The sequence below is a fragment of the Perna viridis genome, chromosome 11 (genome assembly GCF_037379345.1).
Source record: "Perna viridis isolate PV_CMFRI_1.1 ecotype Kerala chromosome 11, ASM3737934v1, whole genome shotgun sequence".
Taxonomy (NCBI): domain Eukaryota; kingdom Metazoa; phylum Mollusca; class Bivalvia; order Mytilida; family Mytilidae; genus Perna; species Perna viridis.
The window spans coordinates 16,556,398-16,576,250 of NC_142455.1; the positions used below are offsets into that span (position 1 = coordinate 16,556,398).

Genomic DNA, 19,853 nt, shown 5'->3' on the forward strand with positions numbered 1-19,853 from the left:
GTCGTTGATTCTGGCAATATAAACGTAATGTAAGTGGCTGGTTTTGCAATATATACATAAAGTATAAGATTGGTTCTGGTAATATATACATAACGTTAGTAGTTGGGGCGAAATTAAGGCATACTGTTAGTGGTAGGTTCTTGCGCTTAAATCATTGAGTTAGAGGTAAGATCGGGAAACAGAAACATGCTGTTAGTTTGGCTTCTGGTAGTAAAAACATAACGCGAGTGGTTGGTCTTGCAATTTTTGCAGGCATAAAGTGGTATTCATCTTTATATACATGACTAAGTATTTAACTTCTATTTATTGTACTGATAGGCTAATTTTTATATATAATATCTACCTTTCTTAAAAAGCAGCTTTACCCTTTAATCGCATATTTCAGGGCAATCCTTTGACTCGATGACTCCATTTGTTCTTAAAAAATAAGGGAAAGTTTCTTACTTCTGACTGTACAGATATTTAAACTGGTACTGTAATATATCTGGCCACTTTTATTCTTTTACGTAGACTGGCAGATAATTATCAATGATAGTACCAGAAGTTCGTTTCCCATGAATTAATACCGACAAGCAAGTACTGACGTCGAAAAAAGGGAAAACAATCATGAACTTCAAAGACATGATCAAATGTGAAAACTGGAAATAGAGACTATCAACATACCCAAATGTAGACACAAATAAACAATACCATGTTAAAACGAAAATGAAAAAAAAAACAAGACATTTCACAAAACAACTAAAGCACAGGCAAAGTGCATTCCCACAAATACAGGGTAAGCATGTCCTACTTTGCCAGCAGCACCTGTCACGTTAATTTGCAAATGAGTAAAACCTTGTAGGCGCTTAGTTTGATGTATTGTCAGTCGAGTTAATATGTAATCTAACTGACGGTATATTGTTTTATCTGTGATATAGACACTTAGAAACGTTACAATTATTCAGAATATTTAAAAAAAATATAAATCATCTCTCGACATGCTGTAGTACTATAGTATTATTGCATAAGGTTTTCAGTATTGGCTGCGTTATTGGTCCGGAGCCATCCATAGCCTCAGTCCAATATGGCTAGGTGATGATCAATGACTCAGCCAGTATGGAAAACCTTACGCAATTATACGTTTATTGACTAACTAGGCCAATATATCATATTGGTCTAGGCCAATATGACATATCGGCAGTTTTTATCATATTTTGTGTATTTTGTTGAAATGCTCAATTTCCTGATACCTGGACTGACTGTAAGTTTTAACATATATTTAAGGTCAATTAAGTCGTAGTAACAGTCTGTCTAAATTCAAAAAGAATGTCAATAAGAAACCATAAGAAAAAACAATTCAAACGTAATAGGTATCACTTCCATTCTTAATACAACAAAAAGATGATAATGACGAGAGTGCTGTACCATATTATCTCTCAAAGTGCATTAAAGAAACATGTACAAAATGATCATGAATTTAATTTCTAACTTGTTCTATAAACAGATAAAATTAACTTTTATCAAACTTCTTCAATAAATCAAATGTCATGAACAATTTAACTAGAAAATAATCTATTCAAATTAGCCAGTTTTAACTGTAATGGTTCCAGATTATTCCTGAGAAGAGTTACAATTAATGGTCTACATATTCTCTCGCCTGAACACACGTTGACGTTTATTACACCTCCTGTCACAGTAGCACAACAAAATAATGGCAGTGGATTATCGTGTTTTTTCTAAGTGTGCATATGCATGTTGGTATTGCTAGTTGTTGAACATGCATTATTTGTGATACTGACTAACTGCATCGAATTTTCTTGTTCGACAGCATTGAAAGAATCTTTTTCTATTTTATCGGTAGCAGCAGACATCATACCAGATATCATGTGTTGAAGCCTCATTTTGTTGCTTCAGCGAAAGCGAACAGAATAATGACTTAATGTGCTGATGTTATTCCAATCCCAAGCTGAGCAACTTCAGTGACAGGTCGCAGAGTCTGTAGTTGCGAAAGTTTTTCTTCTAGAATGATTTACTTCACGACTTTCTAATTTACACTTCTCTTCCATAGATTTAATCATTTTGCCAAGCTTATCCCTACCAACAGTTTGTTGTGAATATCATATTTCACCAGTTGGTATGGGAAGTGGTCTTCAGTAAAATTTGGATTCATCCGCAAGTGTATTAGCCGGTCTATGACGTATGCATATATTTATATCTTTACAAGTAAAAATTGGACAATTGTCTCCTCCCTCGGCAAGCACGTTTGGGTTTCTCGATAGTTTGAAATTTTGGTGCCACATCTGGTTTTTGTACTCCTTACTTAAATACCTATATGTGTTTATATTTCTTACATACTTATATGGCTATGCTGAAAGTTTAAACTTGACTTCTGTTTTATAGTAGTACAATTGTACTCAACAACTGTGCAAAGTTTCAATGTATCATGTGAAACTGGTCAGGTGACAGACAGACTCTCACTCATCCGCAAAAAATAGAACCTGTGCAATTAAGTTAGAGTTATTTCAGATGATGAATGGACAGATAGACATTGTATGTATTGTTTGCGATATTGTCTTATGTACAATTATTCTATATCCCTCTGTTTAAGATCTAAAGATAAATGTAATTGGCATGATTGTTTAATATTGTTCCCTTGTATTGTGAGACTTTAAAAATAATTTGTTTGTTTGTTTGTTGGGGTTTAACGTCCGAGCAGCAATATTTCAGCTATATTCAGACCATGAACATGAAATGGATGGTAAAATGAACATGAAATGAAGAAAAAAAAAAGGATGGGTCACAAGGATAATAGGGTCGACAAATTTTGATTGCCACTGGAAAAAGGGGGGATGGGTAAGGTAGGGCAATTTAGCCTCCTGTGGCGGAGCACAAAGGTTCCTACTCCTATCGAATACCACAGCAGGGTTCTTTAACATGCGAGGAACGTGGTATCTTTCCAAACACGGTGCACCACTATGGTTTGCGGTCAGGTTTTCCGTATTATAGCCTGACAACCCCAGCATGTAACACGACAGGGGTACCCCATTCCACCACCTGGGGCACACACCCCAGTTGCTCTGTGGGCAGAGCGCCCTAGCCCCCGGCTAGGTTTATGAGCACTATTTAGTCGCCTTTTACGACAAGCTTAGCGCTGCTGCAGGCCTATTCTTTTAACACCCGGACCTGCACAGGGCTTAAAAATAATTACCATTACATTCTATTGAATTCTAAATATTCCTTCCCTTCCGAAGTTTTCTTCACTTTGATATCTCCCCACATCACTTTTGTATGGTCTTGACGTCCTCTTAATCCATTATTACGAAATACTGCATTCATCAACGCAATTGCATTTTCTGTAAAGACAAAATAATAACAATAAGAAATTAGAGAGGTCGCAATTTTTTAAAGTAACAAAAGTACTGTAAATAAACAAACTTTTAATTTAAGACATATTATTTTAACATAAATTATTCCCTTATTAGTATTATTCTGACTGCATCCATTTTTTTTTCAATTAACAAACTCACTTTAAATTATGCTATTTATTCTCTGATTTTCTTTTAAAAGGTGCTTTAAGTCTTGAACATGTATGAGTCAATAGAATAAAATTCCTTTAAAAGAACTTTGAAAGTATAAAAAATATACAAATAACAAAAGTGACACTGTTTTGTTTTTAAATAATAAAATTAGTACTTTCGGGTCCCAATAATTCCTTTGTCTCTAAGAATTGAAATTTCTTCTTCCGTAATCGTCTTTGCTCTACTGAGTCTGCCTTCTGTTCCCGTTTTCTATAAAGACTTCCTTTTAGCTTTAAAGACCCTTCTCGTAAGACTGAATGCACTTTAGTATGCATATTCACATAAACAATACAGCACACGCAATATTAAAGCAATCTGTCAACCAATTTGAGTTCTTGTACTTGTGCGGGGAGTCACTGCCATTTAATAAAATGAAAGTTTGGATGTGATTTTGTGCAATTAATCATTTCAATTAGAAAAAAATAGGAGATGTCTTTCGAGACTGTTAAACATACTACTGACTGAATCAGGCTCATCCTCACGACAAAATCGAGCCATGATTGTCGAGTTCTTTTGCTGGAATATCTACAGGTCTCGTCTTTCATTAATGTTTTCCAAAAAGTCTAATATTATGTTGATATCATTTTTGGTTTTCAATTGGTAATCTTGTTTTGTTTTCTTTGAGAAAGTCGTCCGTGTCATCAGTTGTCATCGCATCGAATCTTTTTCTGTCAGCAATTTTTTCTTTATCTGAATCTGACTCTGATACTGAGGAATTATCGGCGTGATTGTTGTTGATATCTTGCTGTTCAGGGTGATGCGTGTTAGCATTTGATTGTTGATGTAAATCAGTAGTAAGATTAGCTAGAAGATTTCTTCAATTTCTTCAAATTTTATGTCACTTTTGGTTTCCGTGTCTCTGTTATTAGCTGTCACTCGAATAACTTGCTTTTTATCCTAGCAAGGTCATCATAATAAAAAATATCTTCTACTAAGCATCGTGTACATCTTCTGAATATATTAGTACCCTATTTGGTCTTCTTTTAATTTTGCTTCCTCCATCACCGACTTCCATGTGGTACTCGTGCCTCAGATGACCGCTTGGGGGATGTTTCGGGGTTAATCCACCGATAACAACATATAACTCGAAAGGATTCGAGACGGCTAATATTTGACTGGCGAACCGGGCCAATACGACGTATTGGACGGCTAAATCCTGTTTTGGTCCACTTTTGTTTTTGTTTGTTTGTTTGTTTGTGTTTTTTATTGTATTTGCCGTTTTGATCATATTTAGGCTAATATTCGAACGTTAGTCAATAAATGTGTTTAAAATTCCGTTGTATAAATGATACATATTATATATAATGGAATATGAAATTGAAAGACTCGAGTCAGAGATGGAAGCCTGACAATTCTATCAAGGCCGGTTCTAAAACTATTCTCGTAGAGTCACCTCTGCATGCATAATCTGTTATACGAGAGTCAGATCTGTTAGAACTATCAACAATGTTAGGTATAGAACTGTTCTGTGACACTTCGTTCGTCCGACAGCCGTTTCATTTTCATTCAGAAAAAAAAATTAAATCAGAAAAATTATCCCAGGCAGAAACCGTATTCGGGGTAAAATAAATGTATTTGAGTGTTCTTTACTTCATCGCTATAATCACGGTCGATTTGAAAATAAAACGATATACAATACAATACTATGTAAACAAAACATGCAAAAGAAACTATACAAATTTAAAATTGACATTATTCATATATTTTTCAATTTTGATCTTCTTTAACAGTTTATCTATGTTCACAAAATAACCTGTTTATTCTCTTTTGAAAATATTTCAAGATGGACTCGATGGAAATAAAGAATATAATTTTTTCCAGCAGGTCATTGATTTCAATTATTTAGATAGTTTTGTTCTATTTTGGTCTTTCTTTCTTTTTCTTTTTTTTTTAAGAATATGTACAATTTAACTGTGAAGAATCGAACGGGATCCCAGGTGATTCCAGGTCATGCAATGATATCAACTCATGGAAACTATAAATATTTATATGTTAAATTAATATCCTTATTTGAATTTTGAAGTTGGTGTTTTCCCCACATGGTCATATCAAGGAAACTGGAAAGCAAATCTATCGAAAAAGGAACAAAGTTAAAACTTGATCAGTTTGCAATTATCTTATTTGACATGTCCTTATAAAAATTCAAATCCGTTATTGCTGGTTAGACCAAAATTATACATTTAAGTAGAAGTCTTTATAAAAATAGACAGGAAGTGATTCATGCATGTCAAAATCTACTTTTATTTTCTGTTCAGAAACAGTTGTAGACCTCATAACAATTCTTAGTTTTTCATTTAAGTGACGCTTTTGAGATAAAATTGATATAGATTGTACATGTGAGAGTCAAACGCATTCTTTAAAATGGTGCAATATCATATACAAAATACCTTCATTTTGTCAATATTACTAACATATTCAGATTACATGCAAACAATTATAAATCATGAAACCAATTCGATATAAATAGCGTTTTGTGTATCACAAGGGAGTTTCGCATTTATGTAAAGAGTAAGCAAGGGAACCAAGATTCTAGCGGTAATCAAAAGAATTTAATCCAGACATGGAAAACAGACATACACAACAAAGATTATAAAGTAACTAAAATAATACATACAAGGTAACAAAAGCAAATGATCAACTCAGACTCCACTAAAAACTGCTAGCGTGGACCAGGTGCACCGGTAGGTTTGGCACATGAAATTAGCACTTAGCAAAAGTTATCTTTCTTGATTTGGTTTGATTTGGTTGATTTGAGTGGGGCGTTAAAGTGTAGTTTTCTCAAAAGTACAGATCTAAATACTGAAAGGACTACTGTCACATAGAAATAAAGCATATGTGGACCAAAAAAGCATCGTTTGTTTCTGTGGGTTTTTCTACACCATGAATCACCTTATCGTAAGCAATGTCCAGATTTTATGTGGAATGATACTTTAAACATATATTAACTTATTACTAATGACGTTCATTTAACAAAATATTCTTTCTATTAATATTTTGTATGACTAATATAGTTTTTGCTAAAAACATGACAATATTTTCTCGCAATTTCACGACGAGCCTTAGAAAAATAAACATAATCATTAGATTATGATTTCTGCGTCCCGTAAAGTCGATATGGACGCAAACATCATTAGTACCAATTAGAAAATTATCACTGTTCGATGGCAACAAACCTATTTAAATGTTAACATACTACATCATGCTGTCTTATTTGACAAACAGGTGTAAGCCGACGATTCTTAGTGATATAATTGACATTGAAACGCAGAGCATAACCAAAAGTACATTTCTAAAACAAATGATTTGATTAAAACGTAATTTAAACCAAACCTTAATACTTTTACGTGTAAAACGAGTAAAAAATATCTTAAACTGTCACTACTGTGTCAAATCGTCTTTTTTCTTTTTATCAGAAACGTTTGGGGACGATCTAGTACCGTTATATTCATACCCATGTTGTTACTCTCAGATCCCTCTTCATAAACTGCCATTTGAATACAGAACAATTATTCAAGAGCGTAGATAAAAAGAGAGAAAGAACAAAAAAGACCTTGACTAACTGCTAGGTTGGTTGAAAGCAGTGAAATATTTGCTTTGAATTTTTTTGTAAGGTCTTCATTTGCATATAATGCTGCTGCGGTTATTTGGACGAATGGTTTTATCCAATTACCAGTGGTGTCAACACAACGTAAATCATACAATAGAATAAGGAATCAACGAAAATTTGGGTACTCCTACATACAAAGGATGAAATTCCTGCTAACCACAACTTTTTCATGGCCTCGTTGAATATTCCGTCAAGTCTAGGAACTTACCTTAGAAAGTAAGAGATTTCAAAGAGTAATCAAGGGAACCAAGGTTACAGAGGTAATCAAAAGAATGTAATCCAGGGACAAAGACCAAAAATAGAAAACAGAAATACAAACAAAGAACATAGAGTCACTAACATCATACATACAAAGTAACAAAAGCAAATGAGCTACTTGGACTCCACTAAAAACTGGGAGCATGGATCAGGTGCACCGGTAGGGTAAGCGTCCTCTGCTTTTCTGGAAACACCAAACTTACATAAAAATCGATACAATCAAAGGTACATGGTATGATTATCAACTTGTTCAACAAAAGAGTTGCCTGTACGGGTGATTATCAATTGTTCAACAAAAGAGTTGCCTGTACGGGTGATTAGCCACTTGATCAACAAAAGAGTTGCCTGTACGGGTTATCATGAATTTTCCACAATGAAGGAGAGACATTGAAAATACTGTGAAACTATTTACTCGTGCAGTGGTATTTATTATATGTAAGTTATCAAAACTCTAGAGATCTTATTGATAACCATAAATCTCACTCATTTGCTGTATTACATTGTATACTACCATACCGCACGGTAAATTGAAAACCTGTCTAAAAGACATTTTAATGGCATGTTTGTCTATGTTGGGCGAAATCGTTTACAGCAAGTCATCGGCTTTCCAATGGGCACTAGTTTTTCCCCCTACTAGCCGATCTGTTTCTTTATTCATATGAAAAGGAGTTTCTTCATAAATTTATGGAAGAAAAAAAGATTAACAATTCTAAACCCTTTAATCTCACATATCAATTTGCAGAAATATACCAGCTTCCCAAGCACATTGTTTTACACTTCTCAGTGGTTAAGGTATGCCAGAGTTATTGGTCACTGATCAGATTTCTTCTTGCGCCATCGTCGCCTGAGGGACAGGTGTTTGGACCAAGATTTTAAAAATATACGTCTCATATGGTGCCTTGAAAACTTTAATTTCCGATGTCTATATTTTATTGCGAAATATTATGTTTCTGACAAAAGGATTTTAGACGATTGATTTTCATACTATCATCAGTATACCTTCTGTACTATTTTGACTACCGATTTTTATATATTAGCGCACAGGAAGAGAGGATTTCACGTACTATAAACCTGCTTGTAACAGAACAGGACTAATTTGGTTGATTTTATCTTTCATGTTTTTGACTTGATATTGCCATTTGTTACATGGAATTTTTTTTTTTTAAAAAGAGTAAGCAAGGGAACCAAGGTTATAGCGTTAATCAAAAGAATGTAATCCAGGAAAAAAGACCAGACATGGAAAACAGACATACACAATGAACATAAAGTAACTAAAATCATACATACAAAGTAACAGAAGCAAATGAGCAACTCGGACTCCACTAAAAGCTGGGAGCATGGACCAGATGCACCGGTAGGGTAAGCGTCCTCTGCTTTTCTAGAAACACCCGCCGAGTTGCTCATAAAAAGTCAAGTCCGGGGTAGACAAACGAGGAAAGGAAAACTATGACCCGTTGAATAAATCAGTTTTCATGGTGCAGATGGATACACCATAACGATCCACGAGTTCATGATGACGACCATAAAACTTCTGTAGTGATGACTTCAATCTTGTAGCAACATAACCCTGTTCCAGAAGCCTACTTGTTAGAATTCTAGCGCGATATAAAAAGTCTGCGTAGTTTCGGCAAGCTCTGGCATAACGTATGAGTTGTGATATGAACACTCCATACGCAGGTGCCGAAGGGATGTTGCCACAGATGACAGAAAAGTTGACAATTCTGAATGAAAAGTCATCACGTTTGTCGTAAAGTTTGGTCAATAGTTTTCCTTTGCCATCGATTTCTAAGTGTAGGTCAAGATATGAGGCTGACTTCACAGTGCCTGTAGTATCCTATATCTCAAGTTCTTTTGGGTAGATGCGATGTATCAAATCCCCGAAATTAGGATTGTTTAAAGAAAATACGTCATCTATATAGCGGAAACTGAGATTGAAAGATCTAGCCAAACGATATTGTTTCTTTCTGATCAGATCAGCTATAAAGTCAGCCTCATAAGAGTGAAGGAATAGGTCAGCAAGTAGAGGAGCACAATTTGTTCCCATTGGAATGCCGACCGTTTGTTGAAAAACACGTCCACCACACTGGACAAATATGTCGTGGATTAAAAATTCCTCACAATTCTTAACTATTTCTTTAGACTATTGCCTGGAGTTTATCAGTTCGGAAATACCTTTTGTTTTGTTAGCCCTAAACGAAAAAATGAATAAATAGGATTTCCTTGAATTGAATATAACAAAAAACTTAATGCGACATACCATTACAAGAACATGGTTTAAATCATTATATTTATCACATATAGTGAAGGTTGTTATGTAAAAGATTTTATTTTTTTAATAAAGACGGCGATTGGTATTTGATAAAAAGTGGGGTGTGAATATGCTTTTGTTGGTTTCTTAGCTATGGTCAACAAATTAATACCCTGACTTTTATCAGAAGTAAACATCTGTATAACCATAAGATCATTTGTGACTTTCAAGGACAAGACTTGTATAGGGGATATTATTGAGTTATCTAAACGAAATATTCTGAAATCAGTGACATATCAGCTCCAATTGTCAAATTCTAAACAACACCGTGGTTTTATATACGTATTAACTAGTCAAGGAAAGATGCAACACAAAACTTTAATAAAAAAAAATGTTTTATGTAGAAAACATTACAAAGAAAAAGTATGTGTTTTATAACGTTCAACGTGACGATAGAAACAACAACGAAGAGAGAAACTATAAGCAATCCTCACTTAATTGATACCTCAAATCCCCGTTTAAAAACATGCTTCTTTTGAACACCAAAATGATTTCAATCAAAATCTAAAGTAATAGGTGTAGAATTAAAATATGAAATAAAGAGTTTGTAAATGTAACACTAAATTCAATTAATAGGAGTTGTAGGTGTTGCAGAAAAGAATTGAACACCCATCTCAATGTAAGTATGGCTAAGATAGAAGTGCACAATAATCTTCAACTTCAATAAATATTTAAGAAATTTTCATTTAATTCCATACAGTGACATTGTAGGGTTTTCAAGAAAGGCAATAAATACCTTATACGTATATTCATAAATGTCAAAGTCCATATTTTGCTTTGTCTGACTTCCATATTAATTAAGATAAAAATCTAAAATAGAGGTGCACAACATATGAGCAATATTTAATAAAGATTCTGCGAAAACAGCATTATATTCCATGAAGAAGTGCAGGAGGAGCAGTGAATAATACAAGGGTATTCTATATTCGTAAAAGGCAAAGTACATGCATTTTACATTAGTGTCTGTAATTCTCGTTCTAGTTTCATTTTCTCTACCGGAATTTCTGATGTAGAACGTACTGAAATCCTAAGACCGGTCTGCTTTTTAATATTTTCTCCCGGGATCTCAAAATGCTGTATCACAATGCAAAATCTTCTAGTTTATGAATGCTTTTTCTTCACATTTTTAACGTGTGGAAATATTTTTTTCATTTATTGGCATTTTACACGAAAATATGCTTTGCCTTTAAATACTAAACCCAACGCTCTGAAAATAACAAATCTCCATGCATTTGAATGCATATGGATGACTAGGGCCCATTCTCGTGAAACCACGGAGTCACATGACGAGATTTACAAACGTAATAGAAAACAGTTACCTCCAATCTGTTTAACAGCACACCTCTGTATTTAGGATATGTTCTATGAAAGTTTTAATAAATTTCGTTCCGTGATTGAAACAATGAGGGAAATGTACCATAACGGGTACATACAGAAGGTTGTGACAAGTTCGGTAAACCATTATTACATGAATGTGGAGGTCATTGCTCTTTGTCTTGGCATTTGCACGAATACCTTGTTTAATTTTAACATTTTGATATATTTTCACAAAATCTTGTTTTCATTGATATTCTTGTTTGAGTAGACAAGGTGTGCTTATCAGTAGCTTTTTAATTCTGAACAAGCCTACGAAAAAAAGCGAGTACTCTTTCAAGGTAGATTTTGCTTGTTGTGTTTTGTCCTATTTTTTTAATGGCCAGCCCATGGTAAAACAATGATAAAATGTAGTTTTTGTGACGTATTTCTTAAGTAAACTAAGCCTTCATGTGTGGACCATAGAAAAACCCCTGAGGACCCGAAAACTACGAAAACCTCAAAATATACATTTAGAGCTTCTAATTGTCCTTAAATGAATTTATTTCATGAAATATAATATGTTCCGTTCATTTTTTCTGATGTTTTTTTTTTCGACGCAGTCGGTATAGTTTTGCTTTTTACCCTTTGACCTTAAAGACGCGCTTAAAAGAAAACGCATATCGATAATTGAAATTGCTTGTCATGACTGTGTTATTCCTTTATTGAAATGTAGAAAATTATAGGTAAAAAGAACAAAATTTTACTCCATCGGCTATCTTTTATAAAGATAATACTTGTTTATGATTGGGGTTACTTATATCCTGGTTCCCGGGACTACGTTCCAGGTATTAGCTACTAGCAATACACTCTCACGAGGTCCCGGTTCTTACAGTCTTGATATCCTTGTGGATCTTGCACAACCGTCCCTTACACGGATTCTATTGTTAAGTGCTGTTAGTACTTAGACCGGGAAATCAACGAATGGCGATGGTGGAGCGCAACCTCCGGAATGCTTGACCGAAGAACTCGGGCGTACGCTAACCTATGAGTGACATATTTTTTTACAAACACTTGGAATTTATATCTACGTGACCAATTATGCGATGCTAAGTATGCGTGATGACTGTCTTTGATATATGCTGATTTAGATTGCAATAAATCGAATTGTTCAAGATAATGTTTGTATTATGAATAAATATTAGTATAGCACTGGCCACGCGCTGCATTATCCTATGGTGTTATTGTCATGCATGTCTGCAATGTTCGGTCAAGCGAATCCGGGCGTATACATGTACTTTGATTTTTTGTTTGTAATTTCCATTCAAATGTAAATATCGCATCTCAAGGAAAACGTATATTTTATATAATTCATGACTTCCCTATATTGTTTTGTGGTATTCTTCGGTTTTAATATGGACCATAGCTGTGTTGCAAATTTGCTTATATTCGGCATTATATACTTGTTGAATGGTTACATTTAAAAAATACACATATTATGAGGTCAAAAGGGTGCTTTTTAGTCCTTTATATTCCATTGTATTACTATTACTTTCAGCAGTGCAATGGGTACTATAGTTAGTACCGAGGTGTAATAGAATTATTGTTCCCATCATAAAAAGTCAACAAATGTTTAATTGTACTCATCAATTATTAAGTCTTCATAAGATAAATTAAAATTAATTGATAGATTTTCATCTGCCCGACATTCAGACATACTCCTCCCCCCCTTTTTTTTATTTTTTCAAGATTATGATCTCCGGATTTTTATCGTGGCTGTATCCGGTGCGGTCCGTGTTTTAAAGTGTTAACTACACTTCTTTGTAACTAAATTATATTTACCTTTTTTCGCGTTGTTGTCTGAAAGACGACAGAATGCGACCATAAAACACATGGTTAATATCGATAGGTAAGGAAGAAGTGTTTTATGGTTTAAAATGACAATTCCATCTTCATCTTGTAATTCAAGACACAGGACCAAAAAAAGAAAATAAATAATTTATTTATAATAAGTATTTCTCCCACGTCACCCGCCGACCACTTGGTACAAATTTAACTATTGAATTTAGTTGGCCTAATAATGAACTACATGAGAAGCAATAAGCGCCGCCATGATGCCTGTTGTCTGAAAATACTGAAAGTCAATTTGACAAAAATCTAAGTAACGATACCCCCAGCAGGCACTCCACGTTGAATCAACGTAGAAATATTGTGGATATTTGGTGGCGACGTGGATCAACGTCAATTCCACGTAGTATCCACGTGGATAATTTCCATGTTGATGTTTCGACGAAATGTCTACGTTGTTTCCCGTCGATGGAATCAACGGGGATGTGTCGACGTTGAAGTCGTGTCAATGATTTCAACATTGATTCATCCACGGTTTTTTTTCACTTCAGAGTCATATTATTGAAATAATAAAAAAGCTTACTGTAGTAGAAAAGTTCAGTATTCCAAACTGAGTATAAATAGTTGTAAAGTGTTGTAAAACATTGCAATTACACAAGCTATATTAATACAGATGATTGAGCAAAATTAGCAAGATCTGCAAAAGCCACTTCAGCATAAGCTGCCCATTCATATATTAATTAAACGCATGAATTGTACAAGGCTGGTTTCTTTCCGCATTTTATCAGGCAGCTCGTTCAATAATGTGGCTCCTCCATATCTGAATGAATGTAACCCAAATTGTGTTGCTTTTACCTGTGGTATTTCTACTGTATTTTCCTTTCTAAAAGAATAAGAAGTAATTTTGAATTTAATTATATCATGTAAGAATAAAGGAGACTGTTTGGATAGTATTTTAAAAACTTGTGTAGCCATTGTTCGTAATCTCCTTATTTTTAATGTTGGTAGACTAGATTTCTGTAGTAAAATTTCATAAGAGCTGTTATAGTCTTCGTGAATAACTTCTTTTTTGTGATTTTTTTTTATTATTTCAACCCATTTTTTTTATAATTTCAACCCAATACGTACAGAATAAGAGATTGATGTACAAAGTGTAAGACAAAATGTCAAACAACATTGACGAACAACTGGATTTGCGGCTAGAAGACTAGTATGTCTGAAGAAAATTTAATGCCTACTCCCAAAGATTGTTCAGGTTGTCGGTTAAAAAAACGTTTTGGATATTTCTCTTTTATCATTTGTGCAATCGTAAGCTTGAAAAGACTGCGTTTTGGTGATTAGAAAAAAAAACAGGACGTAAAAATATTTAAGGAACATTATTTTTTACGTATTAATTTGCAACACATGTATCAGTACCAAACCGACTTAGTGAGCTAATCGGAAGCTATTGGTAAAAATTAATTAAGTCTGCTGATGATCTTCCTTCAGATAGAAGAGTTCAGTGCAAATTGGTTGTCCACATATATTTCAAAGATTTTTATGTTTTGAATTTTGCATAGCCTTGTGCATTTTACAAAAGCGCAATTTGCAGTAAAAGTTATATAATTTTGTATACATGGGTAAAATTTTTCATAAAAGACTGACTTGGACAAAGGTGATCTTTCCATTTAAGACAATAAGTACTGAAATAAAACATTACATAATGGTCAACAAAAGATACCAAGTTTACTGTATGTAAATATATGTGTATTTCTCAATATACAGTTTTGATTTTTAAGTAGCACTCCAGCTAAGAATCATGCAAAATGTGATTCGTGGCTGAAAAGCCTACATATTTTATTTTTGATATTTTGTTTTAATTGCCATTGTAAACAGAAATTAACATTCGGTTTTTCATATAATTCATGTTCTTGGGATATAAAAATCATAGAATGCACTGTAGATTTCAAAATTAAGGGACGTAACTCTGTAAATGAGTTAATGACACTCAAATACAATAAAATCTATTGGATTTTCAATGTTGATAATCTCCTAAGAGCAGACAAATTGGAATGAATAATTACACATTTCATAATATAGACCCATAAAACAACTTACATGTAATTACAAAAATAAAATAAAATATGTAGGCTTTTGGGGGTGTATCACATTTTTCAGAATTTGCATGATTCTTACAAATACAGCTACTTAATTGTTGTATGCAATGTTAGAAAGCATATCAAAATACCATTTATTTTTCAAAATAATTTGATATTTAACGGACACGTTGAAAACCCGCAATGTTACTCTTCCGTCCGGTCTTCTACATTGTATAGTTTAGAGGGTGATAAAGGGTTAGTTTCTCCTTGAAAATGCATTGTAACCCTAGTCTACGCCTCGGAGTGTCAACGATTTTCTCGTGGTTACAAACTGCTCTATCACCGTCTTAGCTATTTGTTATTTATATAATGTCAATTTTGAAATTAAAATCTACAGTTATAATGTAATGTACACTTTTATGTCTTTGAATGACATTTATGATCGGCAAACGAAACAAACAAACAAACAAACAAATCTGCGACATGTTATCATTGGTAACTGTGACCCAGAAATGTTGCGCATTTGTTTTTTAAATGAAATCTTGATTTCATTTCTAGCCCCTTAAACCGTCTTGTCTGGCATCGACTTTAACTCTCTTTACTCCCTAACCTGAAATTCTTGATCCGTCATTGTATATTGTTATTCTAGAAATCGGCATTAACCTACATCGAATCGTTTAAAATTTAATGCACAAGTTGTATGTCAAGATTGTGATATGTAGAATACTATGAAAATACTTTAATTCGTGGTACCAATTTTCGTGGATTAGGGATTTAACACAAGTTCGTGAATTCTTGAATAATACTTTCACAGTAAGTCATATTAAATTTGTAAATAAAGCAGAAAGTAGTTTTTGAATTAGTAATGTACATTTAAAACATTGAATATCCGGCATCACTGTGAGTGCAGATAATATCGACAATTTTAATTTACGTATGATTAAATATTCTGCGGTCTTTCATGAGCGTCTCGACAGCATATCACATTTCCCCCTCAGGTCACTGTCTGGAATTGTCGTTTAACTGTTTAAAACGCACAGCTGTGTCGGGTCAAAGTGTACCCAGAAATTCCCAAGATTACTCCAAAATGTCCAAGAAAACCTCAAATTTTACGTTAAGAGCTTCAATTTAATTGAAAAAGAAATTTACTTGATGAAAAATAATGACTGGTTTTTTTTTTAGTTTTTTGTTTCGTCTTGACTATCCTTGCGGATCTCACACGACCGCCCTTTACTGGAACTCTATTGTTAAATGCTGTAAGTAGACCGTTAAATCTACGGAACCTAACCTTAGGGATACCTGACCGAAGAACTCGGTCAAAGTATGCGACTGGACTGCTGTGTTGACGCTCAGGCATACTCCCAGACCACACGTGATCCGAGAGCGTCCCCCCTTTAATTATTTGTGAGTACGTTAAATTTAAAGTGATATATTTTTTTTTATTTTTATTTATTTTTTTTTTATTTATATTTTTATTTTATTTTTTTTTACAAACATCTGGAATTTATATCAAAGTAACCAGTTGTGCAGTGCTAAGTATGCGTCATAATTGATTCTGTTGATTAAGATCGTATTAAATCGAAGTTTTCAAGATAATGCTTGCATTTTAAATATCGAAAAAGATTTAAAACAAATTTTACTTTCGTCATTCCCATAGAATAATTTGGATATATATTTATAATATGTTTTTTACTTTTATTTTGACTACTTTTTGTTTTTACGTAAATGGTATTTGTATGAAACCATTTGTAGGAATAGTTAGGTCTAAAGGTGTCAGACACAACACTTTACCTTAAAGTTATATAAAGAGGGCAATTTCTGATACATACATGTCATCAATCCAAGATGAATAAGTAAAACGATGATAGAGTTGTGTAAACAATGTAGATGATTATATAAGGACAATGCTCATATAAGCACAAATGACCTTCTCGCTCATCTGATTCCGTAATTTGTATAGATTCAAATTGAAGCAGTAGTCAAATATCATAAACATCATGAGCCTAGTAGGCAAAGAATATATGGTATAAACACCGTCTTCTTAACAAACAAGGGTAGGATAAACACCCTCAACATTAAACAACGAGAGTAGAACATGTAGAATAAACATCCTCGACATTAAACAACGAGAGTGGAACATGTAGAATAAACATCCTCGACATTAAACAACGAGAGTAGAACATGTAGAATAAACATCCTCGACATTAAACAACGACAGTATAACATGTAGAATAAACATCCTCGACATTAAACAACGAGAGTAGAACATGTAGAATAAACATCCTCGACATTAAACAACGAGAGTGGAACATGTAGAATAAACATCCTCGACATTAAACAACGACAGCATAACATGTAGAATAAACATCCTCGACATTAAACAACGAGAGTAGAACATGTAGAATAAACATCCTCAACATTAAACAACGAGAGTAGAACATGTAGAATAAACATCCTCGACATTAAACAACGAGAGTAGAACATGTAGAATAAACATCCTCGACATTAAACAACGACAGTATAACATGTAGAATAAACATCCTCGACATTAAACAACGAGAGTGGAACATGTAGAATAAACACCCTCGACATCAAACAACAAATAGAACTCCAGGATAAACATCCTCTTACTAAACAAGCAGACTAAGATAAACATCCTGAACATTAAACAAGGAGAGTAGAATAAACACCCTCTCCTTAACCAACGACAGTAGGACAAATATCCCCTCCTTAAGCAACGAGAGAAAAAACTCTCTCTTTAAACAACGAGAGCAGATAAACACCCTTAACATTAAACAAAAAACGAGGTTAAAATTCTTACCTTGAATAACGAGAATAGATTAACACCCTCTTCTTGTACAACAAAGTAGAATAAACTCTTTTTAATATTGAACAACGAGAGTAAGATGAACAACCCTCCTCAAACAACGATAGCAGGATAAACATCCTTAACCATAGAAACAAGATAACGATAAACATCCTCTTTTTAAACAACGAGAGTAGGATTAACATCCTGTCCTGAACCACAAGAAAAGGATAGATACCCTTAACATTGAACAACTAGAGGACAAACATTTTCTCTTTACACAACGTGAAGCAAGATAAACACACTTAACATTGAACAACAAAAGGATAAACATCCTCTTCTTGACCATCAAGGGTAGGATAAACGTCCTAAACATAAACGAGATTAAGATAAACACCTTCTCCATAAACAACGAGAGAATAAACATCCTCTTTTAAACAACAAAACTAAGATAAGCACCCTCTTGATATACAACGAGAGCAGATAAACACCCTTAACATTTAACAAAGTGAGAAGATTAAAAATCCTAAACATCAAACAACAAAAGAAGGATAAACATCCTCTCCATAAACAACAAGAACAGATAAACAACCTTAACATTTAACAAAGAGAGTAGATTTAACATCGTAAAGATTAAACAACAAAAGAAGGATACATAACCTCTCCTTAAACAGCGAGAATAGATTAATAACCTATTGTTAAACAAGAAGAGCATATAAACATCCTTAATATTTAACAAAAAAAGAAGTATAAACATCTTCTCCTTAAACGAGGAGAGTAGAAGAAACATCCTCTCCTTAAATGAGTAGAGTAGAAGAAACGTCCCCTTCTTAAACGAGGAGAGTAGAAGAAACTTCCCCTCCTTAAACGAGGAGAGTAGAAGAAACTTCCCCTCCTTAAGCAGCGAGAGTCGATAAAAACCTCATGTTAAACAACCTTAACATTTAACAACGAAAGTAGGACAAACATCCTCTCATCAAACAACGAGAGCAGGATAAACACCTTTTAAACAACAATAGAGGGATAAACACCGTTAACATTTAACAGCCAGAGTGATTTAACGTTAAACACCCTCTCAAAATTAAACAACAAGAGCAGATAAACACACTTAACATTAAACAACGAGAGTAGGATGAACATCGTCTCCTTAAACAACGAGAAGAATTAACACCCATTTGTTAAACAACGAGAGCAGATAAACACACTTAACATTAAACTACCAGAGTGGAATAAACATCATGTTTTTAAACAACGAGAGTAGGATAAACATTCTCTTTTTTCAACAACGAGAGTGGGATAAACATCCTCTTTGTAAACAACGAGAGAATGATAAACACCCTCTTCTTTAGCAACGAGAGTAGGATAAACACCCTCTTCTTAATCAACAAGAGTGTGATAAACATCCTTTTCTTGAACAACGAAAGTTGAATAAACACCCTCTTATTAAACAACGAGAGTAGAATAAACACTTTTCTTTATTGGTACGAATCACAGTTTATGGTTAGAATAAGTAAAAACCCTTCTAAAAATGGTAAGAAAGTTTAAGAACACCTTCAGATATTAGAACGACATTAAGACTCTTTGCAACGAAGTCTTCAATATTTATACTAAAGTTCAAGTTCCAAGTATTTTATTTCACCAATCATGGCCCAAATGGGGTATTAACAAAACAGTATTTATGATTAAATGCACAGACACAAGTGTACATGACTGTATAAATACAATTACAGACACACAACAAGAGCTTTTTGTACTATCATTAAAACAAACAACAAATAAAAATTATGCACTAGCATGAAAAAGAATATATTTTCTGACATCAAATCCCAGTCCCCCCCTTTTCCCTAAAAAAACAAGACAAATGATCATTTGTACGAGAGTGTACTTTGTCAGACAGTGAAATCAGGCCTAGGGAAACAAAGAAACTAAATATACCCTGTTTTCCAGCATGGAAGGAGCCTATAAAATGACCAATACTGAAATATATCCTGTTCTTCGTATTCATATCTTTAAATGATGGTACAAGTTCAGCTGCTCGCCTTTGTACGTTTCCAATTGCTGATATATCTTTTACTTTTTACGGACTCCATATAGCATT

General features: G+C 33.8%; 1 pseudogene; it reads right to left on the minus strand.

The window, feature by feature from the left end:
• Positions 1 to 1,535: 1,535 nt before the first annotated feature.
• LOC148603137 (uncharacterized) lies at positions 1,536 to 7,048 on the minus strand (annotated as a pseudogene).
• Positions 7,049 to 19,853: the final 12,805 nt, after the last annotated feature.